General features: G+C 47.3%; 11 non-coding genes across 11 annotated transcripts; all 11 read left to right on the forward strand.

The window, feature by feature from the left end:
• The first annotated feature begins 404 nt into the window (after positions 1-404).
• TRNAP-UGG (transfer RNA proline (anticodon UGG)) lies at positions 405-476 on the forward strand. Its single transcript has one exon. It is a non-coding gene; the product is annotated as a tRNA-Pro (tRNA).
• Positions 477-2758: 2282 nt separating this feature from the next.
• On the forward strand, positions 2759-2831 carry TRNAV-CAC (transfer RNA valine (anticodon CAC)). The gene has a single exon. It is a non-coding gene; the product is annotated as a tRNA-Val (tRNA).
• A 3134-nt stretch (positions 2832-5965) lies between these two features.
• Positions 5966-6037, forward strand: TRNAA-UGC (transfer RNA alanine (anticodon UGC)). The gene has a single exon. It is a non-coding gene; the product is annotated as a tRNA-Ala (tRNA).
• Positions 6038-6457: 420 nt separating this feature from the next.
• TRNAV-CAC (transfer RNA valine (anticodon CAC)) lies at positions 6458-6530 on the forward strand. Its single transcript has one exon. It is a non-coding gene; the product is annotated as a tRNA-Val (tRNA).
• A 1803-nt stretch (positions 6531-8333) lies between these two features.
• On the forward strand, positions 8334-8406 carry TRNAV-CAC (transfer RNA valine (anticodon CAC)). The gene has a single exon. It is a non-coding gene; the product is annotated as a tRNA-Val (tRNA).
• Positions 8407-9741: 1335 nt separating this feature from the next.
• Positions 9742-9813, forward strand: TRNAP-UGG (transfer RNA proline (anticodon UGG)). The gene has a single exon. It is a non-coding gene; the product is annotated as a tRNA-Pro (tRNA).
• A 420-nt stretch (positions 9814-10233) lies between these two features.
• On the forward strand, positions 10234-10306 carry TRNAV-CAC (transfer RNA valine (anticodon CAC)). Its single transcript has one exon. It is a non-coding gene; the product is annotated as a tRNA-Val (tRNA).
• A 3611-nt stretch (positions 10307-13917) lies between these two features.
• TRNAV-CAC (transfer RNA valine (anticodon CAC)) lies at positions 13918-13990 on the forward strand. The gene has a single exon. It is a non-coding gene; the product is annotated as a tRNA-Val (tRNA).
• Positions 13991-15301: 1311 nt separating this feature from the next.
• TRNAP-UGG (transfer RNA proline (anticodon UGG)) lies at positions 15302-15373 on the forward strand. Its single transcript has one exon. It is a non-coding gene; the product is annotated as a tRNA-Pro (tRNA).
• Positions 15374-15792: 419 nt separating this feature from the next.
• On the forward strand, positions 15793-15865 carry TRNAV-CAC (transfer RNA valine (anticodon CAC)). The gene has a single exon. It is a non-coding gene; the product is annotated as a tRNA-Val (tRNA).
• Positions 15866-17669: 1804 nt separating this feature from the next.
• Positions 17670-17742, forward strand: TRNAV-CAC (transfer RNA valine (anticodon CAC)). The gene has a single exon. It is a non-coding gene; the product is annotated as a tRNA-Val (tRNA).
• The last annotated feature ends 851 nt before the right edge of the window (positions 17743-18593 follow it).

Genomic DNA, 18593 nt, shown 5'->3' on the forward strand with positions numbered 1-18593 from the left:
CCAATGCAGATCCCAGCAGGTGCAAAATAAAGGCTCTCCCCCACCTTGCCAGCTGCAGATTGATCAAAAGACTGCTAGTCTAGTGTGTTGGGCCACTTTCTCTCTTCTGTGTATCGTCCCCTCTTATTACATAAACAGCATAAGAGGAATAAAGGAAGGAAGGAAGGAAGGAACAGTGTATCGCAAGCACCTTCCACCCTGATGTCAATGGGCCACCAACCTTCGGGATGAGGAGGAGACCTGTGAAGACAGTCAGAGCGTGCCGACTGGGGCATTCATTTGGCTCATACACCGACAAGGCTTTCAGCGGCAGGAACAAACTTCAGGAATAGGCATTCTTGGCCTCGAATCCTAAGGGGGGTGCAAACGCTGAGGACAATTCCGTCAAATGCTCAAAGGACCGTGGCTCGTTGGTCTAGGGGTATGATTCTCGCTTTGGGTGCGAGAGGTCCCGGGTTCAAATCCCGGACGAGCCCAATCAAGGTGGTTAACTTGAGCTCTTTTTTTTGTTTTTTCAATGTTATTTTCATTGGACAGACTCTCTGGTTTTCTCGGTAAGCAGTAGTCGATGAACAATTCACTTCCTGAACCTCTTTGCGTGCCATGTCCTTGCGACAAGCACTTTGTGTTCTCTGTTAGCTCTCAGTAACATTCCTTGATTTGCTTGTGAGTTTTGGCCGTCCGATCTCAAAGTGGAAATATGTCCTTCCCTCTGTACGCTGCATAGGCCCTCAGCTGGCATACTTGTATATGTGCGCATGCTTGATAGGAAGTATGTTTTAGGCTGGATTGTGTGAGCTTCAGGCGCAAGGCATTTGATTAGTCTTTAAGCAGGTCCACTTGCACTGCCCTTTGCACCTGTTCTCCCAGTCCCTACAAAGGTGAGCAAGCAGCTGTTTCTGTAGGGTAGTGGTTATCACGTTCGCCTCACACGCGAAAGGTCCCCGGTTCGAGACCGGGCAGAAACACTCTCTGCTGGCATTTTACACAAAATAGTTTTTTTCCCCTTTTGTCACACACAAATGTAAAGTATGAACTTATTTGCGTTCCCATGGAAATAGCATATGCTCTCAAGAGCTTGAGAAATACACTGGGAAGGCAAGCATCCTCACATGTATTCTGTATATGGGGCCAATAAAAAAATGCACGCGCTTGCATTTTGTGTATGTAATGTTGCAGAGCACAGAGAGGATTTATTTTCCCTACTGCTGGGTATTTGGGTCTCTGGGATCACAGTTGGGTCCGCTCCGTCCTCTGAAATGGTCCATATTAGTTACATAGGTTAGTGTACCAAAGAAATAATACATTTTCATATACAGCTTCTTCATTTCTGTGTTCTGAGGGATTACCAGTTGTAAGAAATGCACTTGCCGGTACAGTGATTCCCTGGCTTTCTCTGGCCCGAGAAAGCTTTTCCTCTGAAGTGGGAACAGAAGTTGGACTGCTTCTGCTGAACTTCCTGAAAGCAGAGCTGGCGGGAGGAGGGACTTTTTGAGTGCTGGGAAAATTTTAGCTGGAAATTTGCATCGGCTGGACAGAGATTGCTTGGAGCAGCCAAAATATAATAACGGCCATGGCGCTCAAGTAAAGCAGAAAGCTTTTAGTATACACCTTTTGCACTCTTGTCAACGAAGCTGGGCTCTGTGAATGCTCACCCTACGCAAGAAAAGAGAACAGACTTTGCTGGTGACCTAAATATATCTCGCCTGATCGAGCACGATCGAGCTCTGAGTGAGCAGCTGTGCAATCGTCATCTTTACCAAAGGGGAGATGCTGCTTTTTCCAGTGTCACGCCCATGCTCTCAGGGCTGGAGGGAGGAGGGCTGCTTTTTGTTTTTACAGGCAAAAGGAAAGGCCCAGCCCTCAGAGCTTCTGCCAATGCAGATCCCAGCAGGTGCAAAATAAAGGCTCTCCCCCACCTTGCCAGCTGCAGATTGATCAGAAGACTGCTAGTCTAGTGTGTTGGGCCACTTTCTCTCTTCTGTGTATCGTCCCCTCTTATTACATAAACAGCATAAGAGGAATAAAGGAAGGAAGGAAGGAAGGAACAGTGTATCGCAAGCACCTTCCACCCTGATGTCAATGGGCCACCAACCTTCGGGATGAGGAGGAGACCTGTGAAGACAGTCAGAGCGTGCCGACTGGGGCATTCATTTGGCTCATGCACCGACAAGGCTTTCAGCGGCAGGAACAAACTTCAGGAATAGGCATTCTTGGCCTCGAATCCTAAGGGGGGTGCAAACGCTGAGGACAATTCCGTCAAATGCTCAAAGGACCGTGGCTCGTTGGTCTAGGGGTATGATTCTCGCTTTGGGTGCGAGAGATCCCGGACGAGCCCAATCAAGGTGGTTAACTTGAGCTCCTTTTTTTTGTTTTTTCAATGTTATTTTCATTGGACAGACTCTCTGGTTTTCTCGGTAAGCAGTAGTCGATGAACAATTCACTTCCTGAACCTCTTTGCATGCCATGTCCTTGCGACAAGCACTTTGTGTTCTCTGTTAGCTCTCAGTAACATTCCTTGATTTGCTTGTGAGTTTTGGCCATCCAATCTCAAAGTGGAAATATGTCCTTCCCTCTGTACGCTGCATAGGCCCTCAGCTGGCATACTTGTATATGTGCGCATGCTTGATAGGATGTATGTTTTAGGCTGGATTGTGTGAGCTTCAGGCGCAAGGCATTTGATTAGTCTTTAAGCAGGTCCACTTGCACTGCCCTTTGCACCTGTTCTCCGAGTCCCTACAAAGGTGAGCAAGCAGCTGTTTCTGTAGTGTAGTGGTTATCACGTTCGCCTCACACGCGAAAGGTCCCCGGTTCGAGACCGGGCAGAAACACTCTCTGCTGGCATTTTACACAAAATAGTTTTTTTCCCCTTTTGTCACACACAAATGTAAAGTATGAACTTATTTGCGTTCCCATGGAAATAGCATATGCTCTCAAGAGCTTGAGAAATACACTGGGAAGGCAAGCATCCTCACATGTATTCTGTATATGGGGCCAATAAAAAAATGCACGCGCTTGCATTTTGTGTATGTAATGTTGCAGAGCACAGAGAGGATTTATTTTCCCTACTGCTGGGTATTTGGGTCTCTGGGATCACAGTTGGGTCCGCTCCGTCCTCTGAAATGGTCCATATTAGTTACATAGGTTAGTGTACCAAAGAAATAATACATTTTCATATACAGCTTCTTCATTTCTGTGTTCTGAGGGATTACCAGTTGTAAGAAATGCACTTGCCGGTACAGTGATTCCCTGGCTTTCTCTGGCCCGAGAAAGCTTTTCCTCTGAAGTGGGAACAGAAGTTGGACTGCTTCTGCTGAACTTCCTGAAAGCAGAGCTGGCGGGAGGAGGGACTTTTTGAGTGCTGGGAAAATTTGAGCTGGAAATTTGCATCGGCTGGACAGAGATTGCTTGGAGCAGCCAAAATATAATAACGGCCATGGCGCTCAAGTAAAGCAGAAAGCTTTTAGTATACACCTTTTGCACTCTTGTCAACGAAGCTGGGCTCTGTGAATGCTCACCCTACGCAAGAAAAGAGAACAGACTTTGCTGGTGACCTAAATATATCTCGCCTGATCGAGCACGATCGAGCTCTGAGTGAGCAGCTGTGCAATGGTCATCTTTACCAAAGGGGAGATGCTGCTTTTTCCAGTGTCACGCCCATGCTCTCAGGGCTGGAGGGAGGAGGGCTGCTTTTTGTTTTTACAGGCAAAAGGAAAGGCCCAGCCCTCAGAGCTTCTGCCAATGCAGATCCCAGCAGGTGCAAAATAAAGGCTCTCCCCCACCTTGCCAGCTGCAGATTGATCAGAAGACTGCTAGTCTAGTGTGTTGGGCCACTTTCTCTCTTCTGTGTATCGTCCCCTCTTATTACATAAACAGCATAAGAGGAATAAAGGAAGGAAGGAAGGAAGGAACAGTGTATCGCAAGCACCTTCCACCCTGATGTCAATGGGCCACCAACCTTCGGGATGAGGAGGAGACCTGTGAAGACAGTCAGAGCGTGCCGACTGGGGCATTCATTTGGCTCATACACCGACAAGGGTTTCAGCGGCAGGAACAAACTTCAGGAATAGGCATTCTTGGCCTCGAATCCTAAGGGGGGTGCAAACGCTGAGGACAATTCCGTCAAATGCTCAAAGGACCGTGGCTCGTTGGTCTAGGGGTATGATTCTCGCTTTGGGTGGTTAACTTGAGCTCCTTTTTTTTGTTTTTTCAATGTTATTTTCATTGGACAGACTCTCTGGTTTTCTCGGTAAGCAGTAGTCGATGAACAATTCACTTCCTGAACCTCTTTGCGTGCCATGTCCTTGCGACAAGCACTTTGTGTTCTCTGTTAGCTCTCAGTAACATTCCTTGATTTGCTTGTGAGTTTTGGCCGTCCGATCTCAAAGTGGAAATATGTCCTTCCCTCTGTACGCTGCATAGGCCCTCAGCTGGCATACTTGTATATGTGCGCATGCTTGATAGGACGTATGTTTTAGGCTGGATTGTGTGAGCTTCAGGCGCAAGGCATTTGATTAGTCTTTAAGCAGGTCCACTTGCACTGCCCTTTGCACCTGTTCTCCCAGTCCCTACAAAGGTGAGCAAGCAGCTGTTTCTGTAGTGTAGTGGTTATCACGTTCGCCTCACACGCCCGGTTCGAGACCGGGCAGAAACACTCTCTGCTGGCATTTTACACAAAATAGTTTTTTTCCCCTTTTGTCACACACAAATGTAAAGTATGAACTTATTTGCGTTCCCATGGAAATAGCATATGCTCTCAAGAGCTTGAGAAATACACTGGGAAGGCAAGCATCCTCACATGTATTCTGTATATGGGGCCAATAAAAAAATGCACGCGCTTGCATTTTGTGTATGTAATGTTGCAGAGCACAGGGAGGATTTATTTTCGCTACTGCTGGGTATTTGGGTCTCTGGGATCACAGTTGGGTCCGCTCCGTCCTCTGAAATGGTCCATATTAGTTACATAGGTTAGTGTACCAAAGAAATAATACATTTTCATATACAGCTTCTTCATTTCTGTGTTCTGAGGGATTACCAGTTGTAAGAAATGCACTTGCCGGTACAGTGATTCCCTGGCTTTCTCTGGCCCGAGAAAGCTTTTCCTCTGAAGTGGGAACAGAAGTTGGACTGCTTCTGCTGAACTTCCTGAAAGCAGAGCTGGCGGGAGGAGGGACTTTTTGAGTGCTGGGAAAATTTGAGCTGGAAATTTGCATCGGCTGGACAGAGATTGCTTGGAGCAGCCAAAATATAATAACGGCCATGGCGCTCAAGTAAAGCAGAAAGCTTTTAGTATACACCTTTTGCACTCTTGTCAACGAAGCTGGGCTCTGTGAATGCTCACCCTACGCAAGAAAAGAGAACAGACTTTGCTGGTGACCTAAATATATCTCGCCTGATCGAGCACGATCGAGCTCTGAGTGAGCAGCTGTGCAATGGTCATCTTTACCAAAGGGGAGATGCTGCTTTTTCCAGTGTCACGCCCATGCTCTCAGGGCTGGAGGGAGGAGGGCTGCTTTTTGTTTTTACAGGCAAAAGGAAAGGCCCAGCCCTCAGAGCTTCTGCCAATGCAGATCCCAGCAGGTGCAAAATAAAGGCTCTCCCCCACCTTGCCAGCTGCAGATTGATCAGAAGACTGCTAGTCTAGTGTGTTGGGCCACTTTCTCTCTTCTGTGTATCGTCCCCTCTTATTACATAAACAGCATAAGAGGAATAAAGGAAGGAAGGAAGGAAGGAACAGTGTATCGCAAGCACCTTCCACCCTGATGTCAATGGGCCACCAACCTTCGGGATGAGGAGGAGACCTGTGAAGACAGTCAGAGCGTGCCGACTGGGGCATTCATTTGGCTCATGCACCGACAAGGCTTTCAGCGGCAGGAACAAACTTCAGGAATAGGCATTCTTGGCCTCGAATCCTAAGGGGGGTGCAAACGCTGAGGACAATTCCGTCAAATACTCAAAGGACCGTGGCTCGTTGGTCTAGGGGTATGATTCTCGCTTTGCGTGCGAGAGGTCCCGGGTTCAAATCCCTGACGAGCCCAATCAAGGTGGTTAACTTGAGCTCCTTTTTTTTGTTTTTTCAATGTTATTTTCATTGGACAGACTCTCTGGTTTTCTCGGTAAGCAGTAGTCGATGAACAATTCACTTCCTGAACCTCTTTGCATGCCATGTCCTTGCGACAAGCACTTTGTGTTCTCTGTTAGCTCTCAGTAACATTCCTTGATTTGCTTGTGAGTTTTGGCCATCCAATCTCAAAGTGGAAATATGTCCTTCCCTCTGTACGCTGCATAGGCCCTCAGCTGGCATACTTGTATATGTGCGCATGCTTGATAGGACGTATGTTTTAGGCTGGATTGTGTGAGCTTCAGGCGCAAGGCATTTGATTAGTCTTTAAGCAGGTCCACTTGCACTGCCCTTTGCACCTGTTCTCCGAGTCCCTACAAAGGTGAGCAAGCAGCTGTTTCTGTAGTGTAGTGGTTATCACATTCGCCTCACACGCGAAAGGTCCCCGGTTCGAGACCGGGCAGAAACACTCTCTGCTGGCATTTTACACAAAATAGTTTTTTTCCCCTTTTGTCACACACAAATGTAAAGTATGAACTTATTTGCGTTCCCATGGAAATAGCATATGCTCTCAAGAGCTTGAGAAATACACTGGGAAGGCAAGCATCCTCACATGTATTCTGTATATGGGGCCAATAAAAAAATGCACGCGCTTGCATTTTGTGTATGTAATGTTGCAGAGCACAGAGAGGATTTATTTTCCCTACTGCTGGGTATTTGGGTCTCTGGGATCACAGTTGGGTCCGCTCCGTCCTCTGAAATGGTCCATATTAGTTACATAGGTTAGTGTACCAAAGAAATAATACATTTTCATATACAGCTTCTTCATTTCTGTGTTCTGAGGGATTACCAGTTGTAAGAAATGCACTTGCCGGTACAGTGATTCCCTGGCTTTCTCTGGCCCGAGAAAGCTTTTCCTCTGAAGTGGGAACAGAAGTTGGACTGCTTCTGCTGAACTTCCTGAAAGCAGAGCTGGCGGGAGGAGGGACTTTTTGAGTGCTGGGAAAATTTGAGCTGGAAATTTGCATCGGCTGGACAGAGATTGCTTGGAGCAGCCAAAATATAATAACGGCCATGGCGCTCAAGTAAAGCAGAAAGCTTTTAGTATACACCTTTTGCACTCTTGTCAACGAAGCTGGGCTCTGTGAATGCTCACCCTACGCAAGAAAAGAGAACAGACTTTGCTGGTGACCTAAATATATCTCGCCTGATCGAGCACGATCGAGCTCTGAGTGAGCAGCTGTGCAATGGTCATCTTTACCAAAGGGGAGATGCTGCTTTTTCCAGTGTCACGCCCATGCTCTCAGGGCTGGAGGGAGGAGGGCTGCTTTTTGTTTTTACAGGCAAAAGGAAAGGCCCAGCCCTCAGAGCTTCTGCCAATGCAGATCCCAGCAGGTGCAAAATAAAGGCTCTCCCCCACCTTGCCAGCTGCAGATTGATCAGAAGACTGCTAGTCTAGTGTGTTGGGCCACTTTCTCTCTTCTGTGTATCGTCCCCTCTTATTACATAAACAGCATAAGAGGAATAAAGGAAGGAAGGAAGGAAGGAACAGTGTATCGCAAGCACCTTCCACCCTGATGTCAATGGGCCACCAACCTTCGGGATGAGGAGGAGACCTGTGAAGACAGTCAGAGCGTGCCGACTGGGGCATTCATTTGGCTCATACACCGACAAGGCTTTCAGCGGCAGGAACAAACTTCAGGAATAGGCATTCTTGGCCTCGAATCCTAAGGGGGGTGCAAACGCTGAGGACAATTCCGTCAAATGCTCAAAGGACCGTGGCTCGTTGGTCTAGGGGTATGATTCTCGCTTTGGGTGCGAGAGGTCCCGGGTTCAAATCCCAGACGAGCCCAATCAAGGTGGTTAACTTGAGCTCCTATTTTTTGTTTTTTCAATGTTATTTTCATTGGACAGACTCTCTGGTTTTCTCGGTAAGCAGTAGTCGATGAACAATTCACTTCCTGAACCTCTTTGCGTGCCATGTCCTTGCGACAAGCACTTTGTGTTCTCTGTTAGCTCTCAGTAACATTCCTTGATTTGCTTGTGAGTTTTGGCCGTCCGATCTCAAAGTGGAAATATGTCCTTCCCTCTGTACGCTGCATAGGCCCTCAGCTGGCATATTTGTATATGTGCGCATGCTTGATAGGACGTATGTTTTAGGCTGGATTGTGTGAGCTTCAGGCGCAAGGCATTTGATTAGTCTTTAAGCAGGTCCACTTGCACTGCCCTTTGCACCTGTTCTCCCAGTCCCTACAAAGGTGAGCAAGCAGCTGTTTCTGTAGTGTAGTGGTTATCACGTTCGCCTCACACGCGAAAGGTCCCCGGTTCGAGACCGGGCAGAAACACTCTCTGCTGGCATTTTACACAAAATAGTTTTTTTCCCCTTTTGTCACACACAAATGTAAAGTATGAACTTATTTGCGTTCCCATGGAAATAGCATATGCTCTCAAGAGCTTGAGAAATACACTGGGAAGGCAAGCATCCTCACATGTATTCTGTATATGGGGCCAATAAAAAAATGCACGCGCTTGCATTTTGTGTATGTAATGTTGCAGAGCACAGGGAGGATTTATTTTCCCTACTGCTGGGTATTTGGGTCTCTGGGATCACAGTTGGGTCCGCTCCGTCCTCTGAAATGGTCCATATTAGTTACATAGGTTAGTGTACCAAAGAAATAATACATTTTCATATACAGCTTCTTCATTTCTGTGTTCTGAGGGATTACCAGTTGTAAGAAATGCACTTGCCGGTACAGTGATTCCCTGGCTTTCTCTGGCCCGAGAAAGCTTTTCCTCTGAAGTGGGAACAGAAGTTGGACTGCTTCTGCTGAACTTCCTGAAAGCAGAGCTGGCGGGAGGAGGGACTTTTTGAGTGCTGGGAAAATTTGAGCTGGAAATTTGCATCGGCTGGACAAAGATTGCTTGGAGCAGCCAAAATATAATAACGGCCATGGCGCTCAAGTAAAGCAGAAAGCTTTTAGTATACACCTTTTGCACTCTTGTCAACGAAGCTGGGCTCTGTGAATGCTCACCCTACGCAAGAAAAGAGAACAGACTTTGCTGGTGACCTAAATATATCTCGCCTGATCGAGCACGATCGAGCTCTGAGTGAGCAGCTGTGCAATCGTCATCTTTACCAAAGGGGAGATGCTGCTTTTTCCAGTGTCACGCCCATGCTCTCAGGGCTGGAGGGAGGAGGGCTGCTTTTTGTTTTTACAGGCAAAAGGAAAGGCCCAGCCCTCAGAGCTTCTGCCAATGCAGATCCCAGCAGGTGCAAAATAAAGGCTCTCCCCCACCTTGCCAGCTGCAGATTGATCAGAAGACTGCTAGTCTAGTGTGTTGGGCCACTTTCTCTCTTCTGTGTATCGTCCCCTCTTATTACATAAACAGCATAAGAGGAATAAAGGAAGGAAGGAAGGAAGGAAGGAAGGAAGGAAGGAAGGAAGGAACAGTGTATCGCAAGCACCTTCCACCCTGATGTCAATGGGCCACCAACCTTCGGGATGAGGAGGAGACCTGTGAAGACAGTCAGAGCGTGCCGACTGGGGCATTCATTTGGCTCATGCACCGACAAGGCTTTCAGCGGCAGGAACAAACTTCAGGAATAGGCATTCTTGGCCTCGAATCCTAAGGGGGGTGCAAACGCTGAGGACAATTCCGTCAAATGCTCAAAGGACTGTGGCTCGTTGGTCTAGGGGTATGATTCTCGCTTTGGGTGCGAGAGGTCCCGGGTTCAAATCCCGGACGAGCCCAATCAAGGTGGTTAACTTGAGCTCCTTTTTTTTGTTTTTTCAATGTTATTTTCATTGGACAGACTCTCTGGTTTTCTCGGTAAGCAGTAGTCGATGAACAATTCACTTCCTGAACCTCTTTGCGTGCCATGTCCTTGCGACAAGCACTTTGTGTTCTCTGTTAGCTCTCAGTAACATTCCTTGATTTGCTTGTGAGTTTTGGCCGTCCGATCTCAAAGTGGAAATATGTCCTTCCCTCTGTACGCTGCATAGGCCCTCAGCTGGCATACTTGTATATGTGCGCATGCTTGATAGGACGTATGTTTTAGGCTGGATTGTGTGAGCTTCAGGCGCAAGGCATTTGATTAGTCTTTAAGCAGGTCCACTTGCACTGCCCTTTGCACCTGTTCTCCCAGTCCCTACAAAGGTGAGCAAGCAGCTGTTTCTGTAGTGTAGTGGTTATCACGTTCGCCTCACACGCGAAAGGTCCCCGGTTCGAGACCGGGCAGAAACACTCTCTGCTGGCATTTTACACAAAATAGTTTTTTTCCCCTTTTGTCACACACAAATGTAAAGTATGAACTTATTTGCGTTCCCATGGAAATAGCATATGCTCTCAAGAGCTTGAGAAATACACTGGGAAGGCAAGCATCCTCACATGTATTCTGTATATGGGGCCAATAAAAAAATGCACGCGCTTGCATTTTGTGTATGTAATGTTGCAGAGCACAGGGAGGATTTATTTTCCCTACTGCTGGGTATTTGGGTCTCTGGGATCACAGTTGGGTCCGCTCCGTCCTCTGAAATGGTCCATATTAGTTACATAGGTTAGTGTACCAAAGAAATAATACATTTTCATATACAGCTTCTTCATTTCTGTGTTCTGAGGGATTACCAGTTGTAAGAAATGCACTTGCCGGTACAGTGATTCCCTGGCTTTCTCTGGCCCGAGAAAGCTTTTCCTCTGAAGTGGGAACAGAAGTTGGACTGCTTCTGCTGAACTTCCTGAAAGCAGAGCTGGCGGGAGGAGGGACTTTTTGAGTGCTGGGAAAATTTGAGCTGGAAATTTGCATCGGCTGGACAGAGATTGCTTGGAGCAGCCAAAATATAATAACGGCCATGGCGCTCAAGTAAAGCAGAAAGCTTTTAGTATACACCTTTTGCACTCTTGTCAACGAAGCTGGGCTCTGTGAATGCTCCCCCTACGCAAGAAAAGAGAACAGACTTTGCTGGTGACCTAAATATATCTCGCCTGATCGAGCACGATCGAGCTCTGAGTGAGCAGCTGTGCAATCGTCATCTTTACCAAAGGGGAGATGCTGCTTTTTCCAGTGTCACGCCCATGCTCTCAGGGCTGGAGGGAGGAGGGCTGCTTTTTGTTTTTACAGGCAAAAGGAAAGGCCCAGCCCTCAGAGCTTCTGCCAATGCAGATCCCAGCAGGTGCAAAATAAAGGCTCTCCCCCACCTTGCCAGCTGCAGATTGATCAGAAGACTGCTAGTCTAGTGTGTTGGGCCACTTTCTCTCTTCTGTGTATCGTCCCCTCTTATTACATAAACAGCATAAGAGGAATAAAGGAAGGAAGGAAGGAAGGAACAGTGTATCGCAAGCACCTTCCACCCTGATGTCAATGGGCCACCAACCTTCGGGATGAGGAGGAGACCTGTGAAGACAGTCAGAGCGTGCCGACTGGGGCATTCATTTGGCTCATACACCGACAAGGCTTTCAGCGGCAGGAACAAACTTCAGGAATAGGCATTCTTGGCCTCGAATCCTAAGGGGGGTGCAAACGCTGAGGACAATTCCGTCAAATGCTCAAAGGACCGTGGCTCGTTGGTCTAGGGGTATGATTCTCGCTTTGGGTGCGAGAGGTCCCGGGTTCAATAGGACGAGCCCAATCAAGGTGGTTAACTTGAGCTCCTTTTTTTTGTTTTTTCAATGTTATTTTCATTGGACAGACTCTCTGGTTTTCTCGGTAAGCAGTAGTCGATGAACAATTCACTTCCTGAACCTCTTTGCGTGCCATGTCCTTGCGACAAGCACTTTGTGTTCTCTGTTAGCTCTCAGTAACATTCCTTGATTTGCTTGTGAGTTTTGGCCGTCCGATCTCAAAGTGGAAATATGTCCTTCCCTCTGTACGCTGCATAGGCCCTCAGCTGGCATACTTGTATATGTGCGCATGCTTGATAGGACGTATGTTTTAGGCTGGATTGTGTGAGCTTCAGGCGCAAGGCATTTGATTAGTCTTTAAGCAGGTCCACTTGCACTGCCCTTTGCACCTGTTCTCCCAGTCCCTACAAAGGTGAGCAAGCAGCTGTTTCGGTAGTGGCAGAAACACTCTCTGCTGGCATTTTACACAAAATAGTTATTTTCCCCTTTTGTCACACACAAATGTAAAGTATGAACTTATTTGCGTTCCCATGGAAATAGCATATGCTCTCAAGAGCTTGAGAAATACACTGGGAAGGCAAGCATCCTCACATGTATTCTGTATATGGGGCCAATAAAAAAATGCATGCGCTTGCTTTTTGTGTATGTAATGTTGCAGAGCACAGAGAGGATTTATTTTCCCTACTGCTGGGTATTTGGGTCTCTGGGATCACAGTTGGGTCCGCTCCGTCCTCTGAAATGGTCCATATTAGTTACATAGGTTAGTGTACCAAAGAAATAATACATTTTCATATACCGCTTCTTCATTTCTGTGTTCTGAGGGATTACCAGTTGTAAGAAATGCACTTGCCGGTACAGTGATTCCCTGGCTTTCTCTGGCCCGAGAAAGCTTTTCCTCTGAAGTGGGAACAGAAGTTGGACTGCTTCTGCTGAACTTCCTGAAAGCAGAGCTGGCGGGAGGAGGGACTTTTTGAGTGCTGGGAAAATTTGAGCTGGAAATTTGCATCGGCTGGACAGAGATTGCTTGGAGCAGCCAAAATATAATAACGGCCATGGCGCTCAAGTAAAGCAGAAAGCTTTTAGTATACACCTTTTGCACTCTTGTCAACGAAGCTGGGCTCTGTGAATGCTCACCCTACGCAAGAAAAGAGAACAGACTTTGCTGGTGACCTAAATATATCTCGCCTGATCGAGCACGATCGAGCTCTGAGTGAGCAGCTGTGCAATGGTCATCTTTACCAAAAGGGAGATGCTGCTTTTTCCAGTGTCACGCCCATGCTCTCAGGGCTGGAGGGAGGAGGGCTGCTTTTTGTTTTTACAGGCAAAAGGAAAGGCCCAGCCCTCAGAGCTTCTGCCAATGCAGATCCCAGCAGGTGCAAAATAAAGGCTCTCCCCCACCTTGCCAGCTGCAGATTGATCAGAAGACTGCTAGTCTAGTGTGTTGGGCCACTTTCTCTCTTCTGTGTATCGTCCCCTCTTATTACATAAACAGCATAAGAGGAATAAAGGAAGGAAGGAAGGAAGGAACAGTGTATCGCAAGCACCTTCCACCCTGATGTCAATGGGCCACCAACCTTCGGGATGAGGAGGAGACCTGTGAAGACAGTCAGAGCGTGCCGACTGGGGCATTCATTTGGCTCATACACCGACAAGGCTTTCAGCGGCAGGAACAAACTTCAGGAATAGGCATTCTTGGCCTCGAATCCTAAGGGGGGTGCAAACGCTGAGGACAATTCCGTCAAATGCTCAAAGGACCGTGGCTCGTTGGTCTAGGGGTATGATTCTCGCTTTGGGTGCGAGAGGTCCCGGACGAGCCCAATCAAGGTGGTTAACTTGAGCTCCTTTTTTTTGTTTTTTCAATGTTATTTTCATTGGACAGACTCTCTGGTTTTCTCGGTAAGCAGTAGTCGATGAACAATTCACTTCCTGAACCTCTTTGCGTGCCATGTCCTTGCGACAAGCACTTTGTGTTCTCTGTTAGCTCTCAGTAACATTCCTTGATTTGCTTGTGAGTTTTGGCCGTCCGATCTCAAAGTGGAAATATGTCCTTCCCTCTGTACGCTGCATAGGCCCTCAGCTGGCATACTTGTATATGTGCGCATGCTTGATAGGACGTATGTTTTAGGCTGGATTGTGTGAGCTTCAGGCGCAAGGCATTTGATTAGTCTTTAAGCAGGTCCACTTGCACTGCCCTTTGCACCTGTTCTCCCAGTCCCTACAAAGATGAGCAAGCAGCTGTTTCTGTAGTGTAGTGGTTATCACGTTCGCCTCACACGCGAAAGGTCCCCGGTTCGAGACCGGGCAGAAACACTCTCTGCTGGCATTTTACACAAAATAGTTTTTTTCCCCTTTTGTCACACACAAATGTAAAGTATGAACTTATTTGCGTTCCCATGGAAATAGCATATGCTCTCAAGAGCTTGAGAAATACACTGGGAAGGCAAGCATCCTCACATGTATTCTGTATATGGGGCCAATAAAAAAATGCACGCGCTTGCATTTTGTGTATGTAATGTTGCAGAGCACAGAGAGGATTTATTTTCCCTACTGCTGGGTATTTGGGTCTCTGGGATCACAGTTGGGTCCGCTCCGTCCTCTGAAATGGTCCATATTAGTTACATAGGTTAGTGTACCAAAGAAATAATACATTTTCATATACAGCTTCTTCATTTCTGTGTTCTGAGGGATTACCAGTTGTAAGAAATGCACTTGCCGGTACAGTGATTCCCTGGCTTTCTCTGGCCCGAGAAAGCTTTTCCTCTGAAGTGGGAACAGAAGTTGGACTGCTTCTGCTGAACTTCCTGAAAGCAGAGCTGGCGGGAGGAGGGACTTTTTGAGTGCTGGGAAAATTTGAGCTGGAAATTTGCATCGGCTGGACAGAGATTGCTTGGAGCAGCCAAAATATAATAACGGCCATGGCGCTCAAGTAAAGCAGAAAGCTTTTAGTATACACCTTTTGCACTCTTGTCAACGAAGCTGGGCTCTGTGAATGCTCACCCTACGCAAGAAAAGAGAACAGACTTTGCTGGTGACCTAAATATATCTCGCCTGATCGAGCACGATCGAGCTCTGAGTGAGCAGCTGTGCAATGGTCATCTTTACCAAAGGGGAGATGCTGCTTTTTCCAGTGTCACGCCCATGCTCTCAGGGCTGGAGGGAGGAGGGCTGCTTTTTGTTTTTACAGGCAAAAGGAAAGGCCCAGCCCTCAGAGCTTCTGCCAATGCAGATCCCAGCAGGTGCAAAATAAAGGCTCTCCCCCACCTTGCCAGCTGCAGATTGATCAGAAGACTGCTAGTCTAGTGTGTTGGGCCACTTTCTCTCTTCTGTGTATCGTCCCCTCTTATTACATAAACAGCATAAGAGGAATAAAGGAAGGAAGGAAGGAAGGAACAGTGTATCGCAAGCACCTTCCACCCTGATGTCAATGGGCCACCAACCTTCGGGATGAGGAGGAGACCTGTGAAGACAGTCAGAGCGTGCCGACTGGGGCATTCATTTGGCTCATGCACCGACAAGGCTTTCAGCGGCAGGAACAAACTTCAGGAATAGGCATTCTTGGCCTCGAATCCTAAGGGGGGTGCAAACGCTGAGGACAATTCCGTCAAATGCTCAAAGGACCGTGGCTCGTTGGTCTAGGGGTATGATTCTCGCTTTGGGTGCGAGAGGTCCCGGGTTCAAATCCCGGACGAGCCCAATCAAGGTGGTTAACTTGAGCTCTTTTTTTTGTTTTTTCAATGTTATTTTCATTGGACAGACTCTCTGGTTTTCTCGGTAAGCAGTAGTCGATGAACAATTCACTTCCTGAACCTCTTTGCGTGCCATGTCCTTGCGACAAGCACTTTGTGTTCTCTGTTAGCTCTCAGTAACATTCCTTGATTTGCTTGTGAGTTTTGGCCGTCCGATCTCAAAGTGGAAATATGTCCTTCCCTCTGTACGCTGCATAGGCCCTCAGCTGGCATACTTGTATATGTGCGCATGCTTGATAGGACGTATGTTTTAGGCTGGATTGTGTGAGCTTCAGGCGCAAGGCATTTGATTAGTCTTTAAGCAGGTCCACTTGCACTGCCCTTTGCACCTGTTCTCCCAGTCCCTACAAAGGTGAGCAAGCAGCTGTTTCTGTAGTGTAGTGGTTATCACGTTCGCCTCACACGCGAAAGGTCCCCGGTTCGAGACCGGGCAGAAACACTCTCTGCTGGCATTTTACACAAAATAGTTTTTTTCCCCTTTTGTCACACACAAATGTAAAGTATGAACTTATTTGCGTTCCCATGGAAATAGCATATGCTCTCAAGAGCTTGAGAAATACACTGGGAAGGCAAGCATCCTCACATGTATTCTGTATATGGGGCCAATAAAAAAATGCACGCGCTTGCATTTTGTGTATGTAATGTTGCAGAGCACAGGGAGGATTTATTTTCCCTACTGCTGGGTATTTGGGTCTCTGGGATCACAGTTGGGTCCGCTCCGTCCTCTGAAATGGTCCATATTAGTTACATAGGTTAGTGTACCAAAGAAATAATACATTTTCATATACAGCTTCTTCATTTCTGTGTTCTGAGGGATTACCAGTTGTAAGAAATGCACTTGCCGGTACAGTGATTCCCTGGCTTTCTCTGGCCCGAGAAAGCTTTTCCTCTGAAGTGGGAACAGAAGTTGGACTGCTTCTGCTGAACTTCCTGAAAGCAGAGCTGGCGGGAGGAGGGACTTTTTGAGTGCTGGGAAAATTTGAGCTGGAAATTTGCATCGGCTGGACAGAGATTGCTTGGAGCAGCCAAAATATAATAACGGCCATGGCGCTCAAGTAAAGCAGAAAGCTTTTAGTATACACCTTTTGCACTCTTGTCAAACGAAGCTGGGCTCTGTGAATGCTCACCCTACGCAAGAAAAGAGAACAGACTTTGCTGGTGACCTAAATATATCTCGCCTGATCGAGCACGATCGAGCTCTGAGTGAGCAGCTGTGCAATCGTCATCTTTACCAAAGGGGAGATGCTGCTTTTTCCAGTGTCACGCCCATGCTCTCAGGGCTGGAGGGAGGAGGGCTGCTTTTTGTTTTTACAGGCAAAAGGAAAGGCCCAGCCCTCAGAGCTTCTGCCAATGCAGATCCCAGCAGGTGCAAAATAAAGGCTCTCCCCCACCTTGCCAGCTGCAGATTGATCAGAAGACTGCTAGTCTAGTGTGTTGGGCCACTTTCTCTCTTCTGTGTATCGTCCCCTCTTATTACATAAACAGCATAAGAGGAATAAAGGAAGGAAGGAAGGAAGGAACAGTGTATCGCAAGCACCTTCCACCCTGATGTCAATGGGCCACCAACCTTCGGGATGAGGAGGAGACCTGTGAAGACAGTCAGAGCGTGCCGACTGGGGCATTCATTTGGCTCATGCACCGACAAGGCTTTCAGCGGCAGGAACAAACTTCAGGAATAGGCATTCTTGGCCTCGAATCCTAAGGGGGGTGCAAACGCTGAGGACAATTCCGTCAAATACTCAAAGGACCGTGGCTCGTTGGTCTAGGGGTATGATTCTCGCTTTGGGTGCGAGAGGTCCCGGGTTCAAATCCCTGACGAGCCCAATCAAGGTGGTTAACTTGAGCTCCTTTTTTTTGTTTTTTCAATGTTATTTTCATTGGACAGACTCTCTGGTTTTCTCGGTAAGCAGTAGTCGATGAACAATTCACTTCCTGAACCTCTTTGCATGCCATGTCCTTGCGACAAGCACTTTGTGTTCTCTGTTAGCTCTCAGTAACATTCCTTGATTTGCTTGTGAGTTTTGGCCATCCAATCTCAAAGTGGAAATATGTCCTTCCCTCTGTACGCTGCATAGGCCCTCAGCTGGCATACTTGTATATGTGCGCATGCTTGATAGGACGTATGTTTTAGGCTGGATTGTGTGAGCTTCAGGCGCAAGGCATTTGATTAGTCTTTAAGCAGGTCCACTTGCACTGCCCTTTGCACCTGTTCTCCGAGTCCCTACAAAGGTGAGCAAGCAGCTGTTTCTGTAGTGTAGTGGTTATCACATTCGCCTCACACGCGAAAGGTCCCCGGTTCGAGACCGGGCAGAAACACTCTCTGCTGGCATTTTACACAAAATAGTTTTTTTCCCCTTTTGTCACACACAAATGTAAAGTATGAACTTATTTGCGTTCCCATGGAAATAGCATATGCTCTCAAGAGCTTGAGAAATACACTGGGAAGGCAAGCACCTTACATGTATTCTGTATATGGGGCCAATAAAAAAATGCACGCGCTTGCATTTTGTGTATGTAATGTTGCAGAGCACAGAGAGGATTTATTTTCCCTACTGCTGGGTATTTGGGTCTCTGGGATCACAGTTGGGTCCGCTCCGTCCTCTGAAATGGTCCATATTAGTTACATAGGTTAGTGTACCAAAGAAATAATACATTTTCATATACAGCTTCTTCATTTCTGTGTTCTGAGGGATTACCAGTTGTAAGAAATGCACTTGCCGGTACAGTGATTCCCTGGCTTTCTCTGGCCCGAGAAAGCTTTTCCTCTGAAGTGGGAACAGAAGTTGGACTGCTTCTGCTGAACTTCCTGAAAGCAGAGCTGGCGGGAGGAGGGACTTTTTGAGTGCTGGGAAAATTTGAGCTGGAAATTTGCATCGGCTGGACAGAGATTGCTTGGAGCAGCCAAAATATAATAACGGCCATGGCGCTCAAGTAAAGCAGAAAGCTTTTAGTATACACCTTTTGCACTCTTGTCAACGAAGCTGGGCTCTGTGAATGCTCACCCTACGCAAGAAAAGAGAACAGACTTTGCTGGTGACCTAAATATATCTCGCCTGATCGAGCACGATCGAGCTCTGAGTGAGCAGCTGTGCAATGGTCATCTTTACCAAAGGGGAGATGCTGCTTTTTCCAGTGTCACGCCCATGCTCTCAGGGCTGGAGGGAGGA

The sequence above is a fragment of the Ambystoma mexicanum genome, chromosome 2q, assembly GCF_040938575.1.
Source record: "Ambystoma mexicanum isolate Mex_15411 chromosome 2q, UKY_AmexF1_1, whole genome shotgun sequence".
NCBI classification, from domain to species: Eukaryota; Metazoa; Chordata; class Amphibia; order Caudata; family Ambystomatidae; genus Ambystoma; species Ambystoma mexicanum.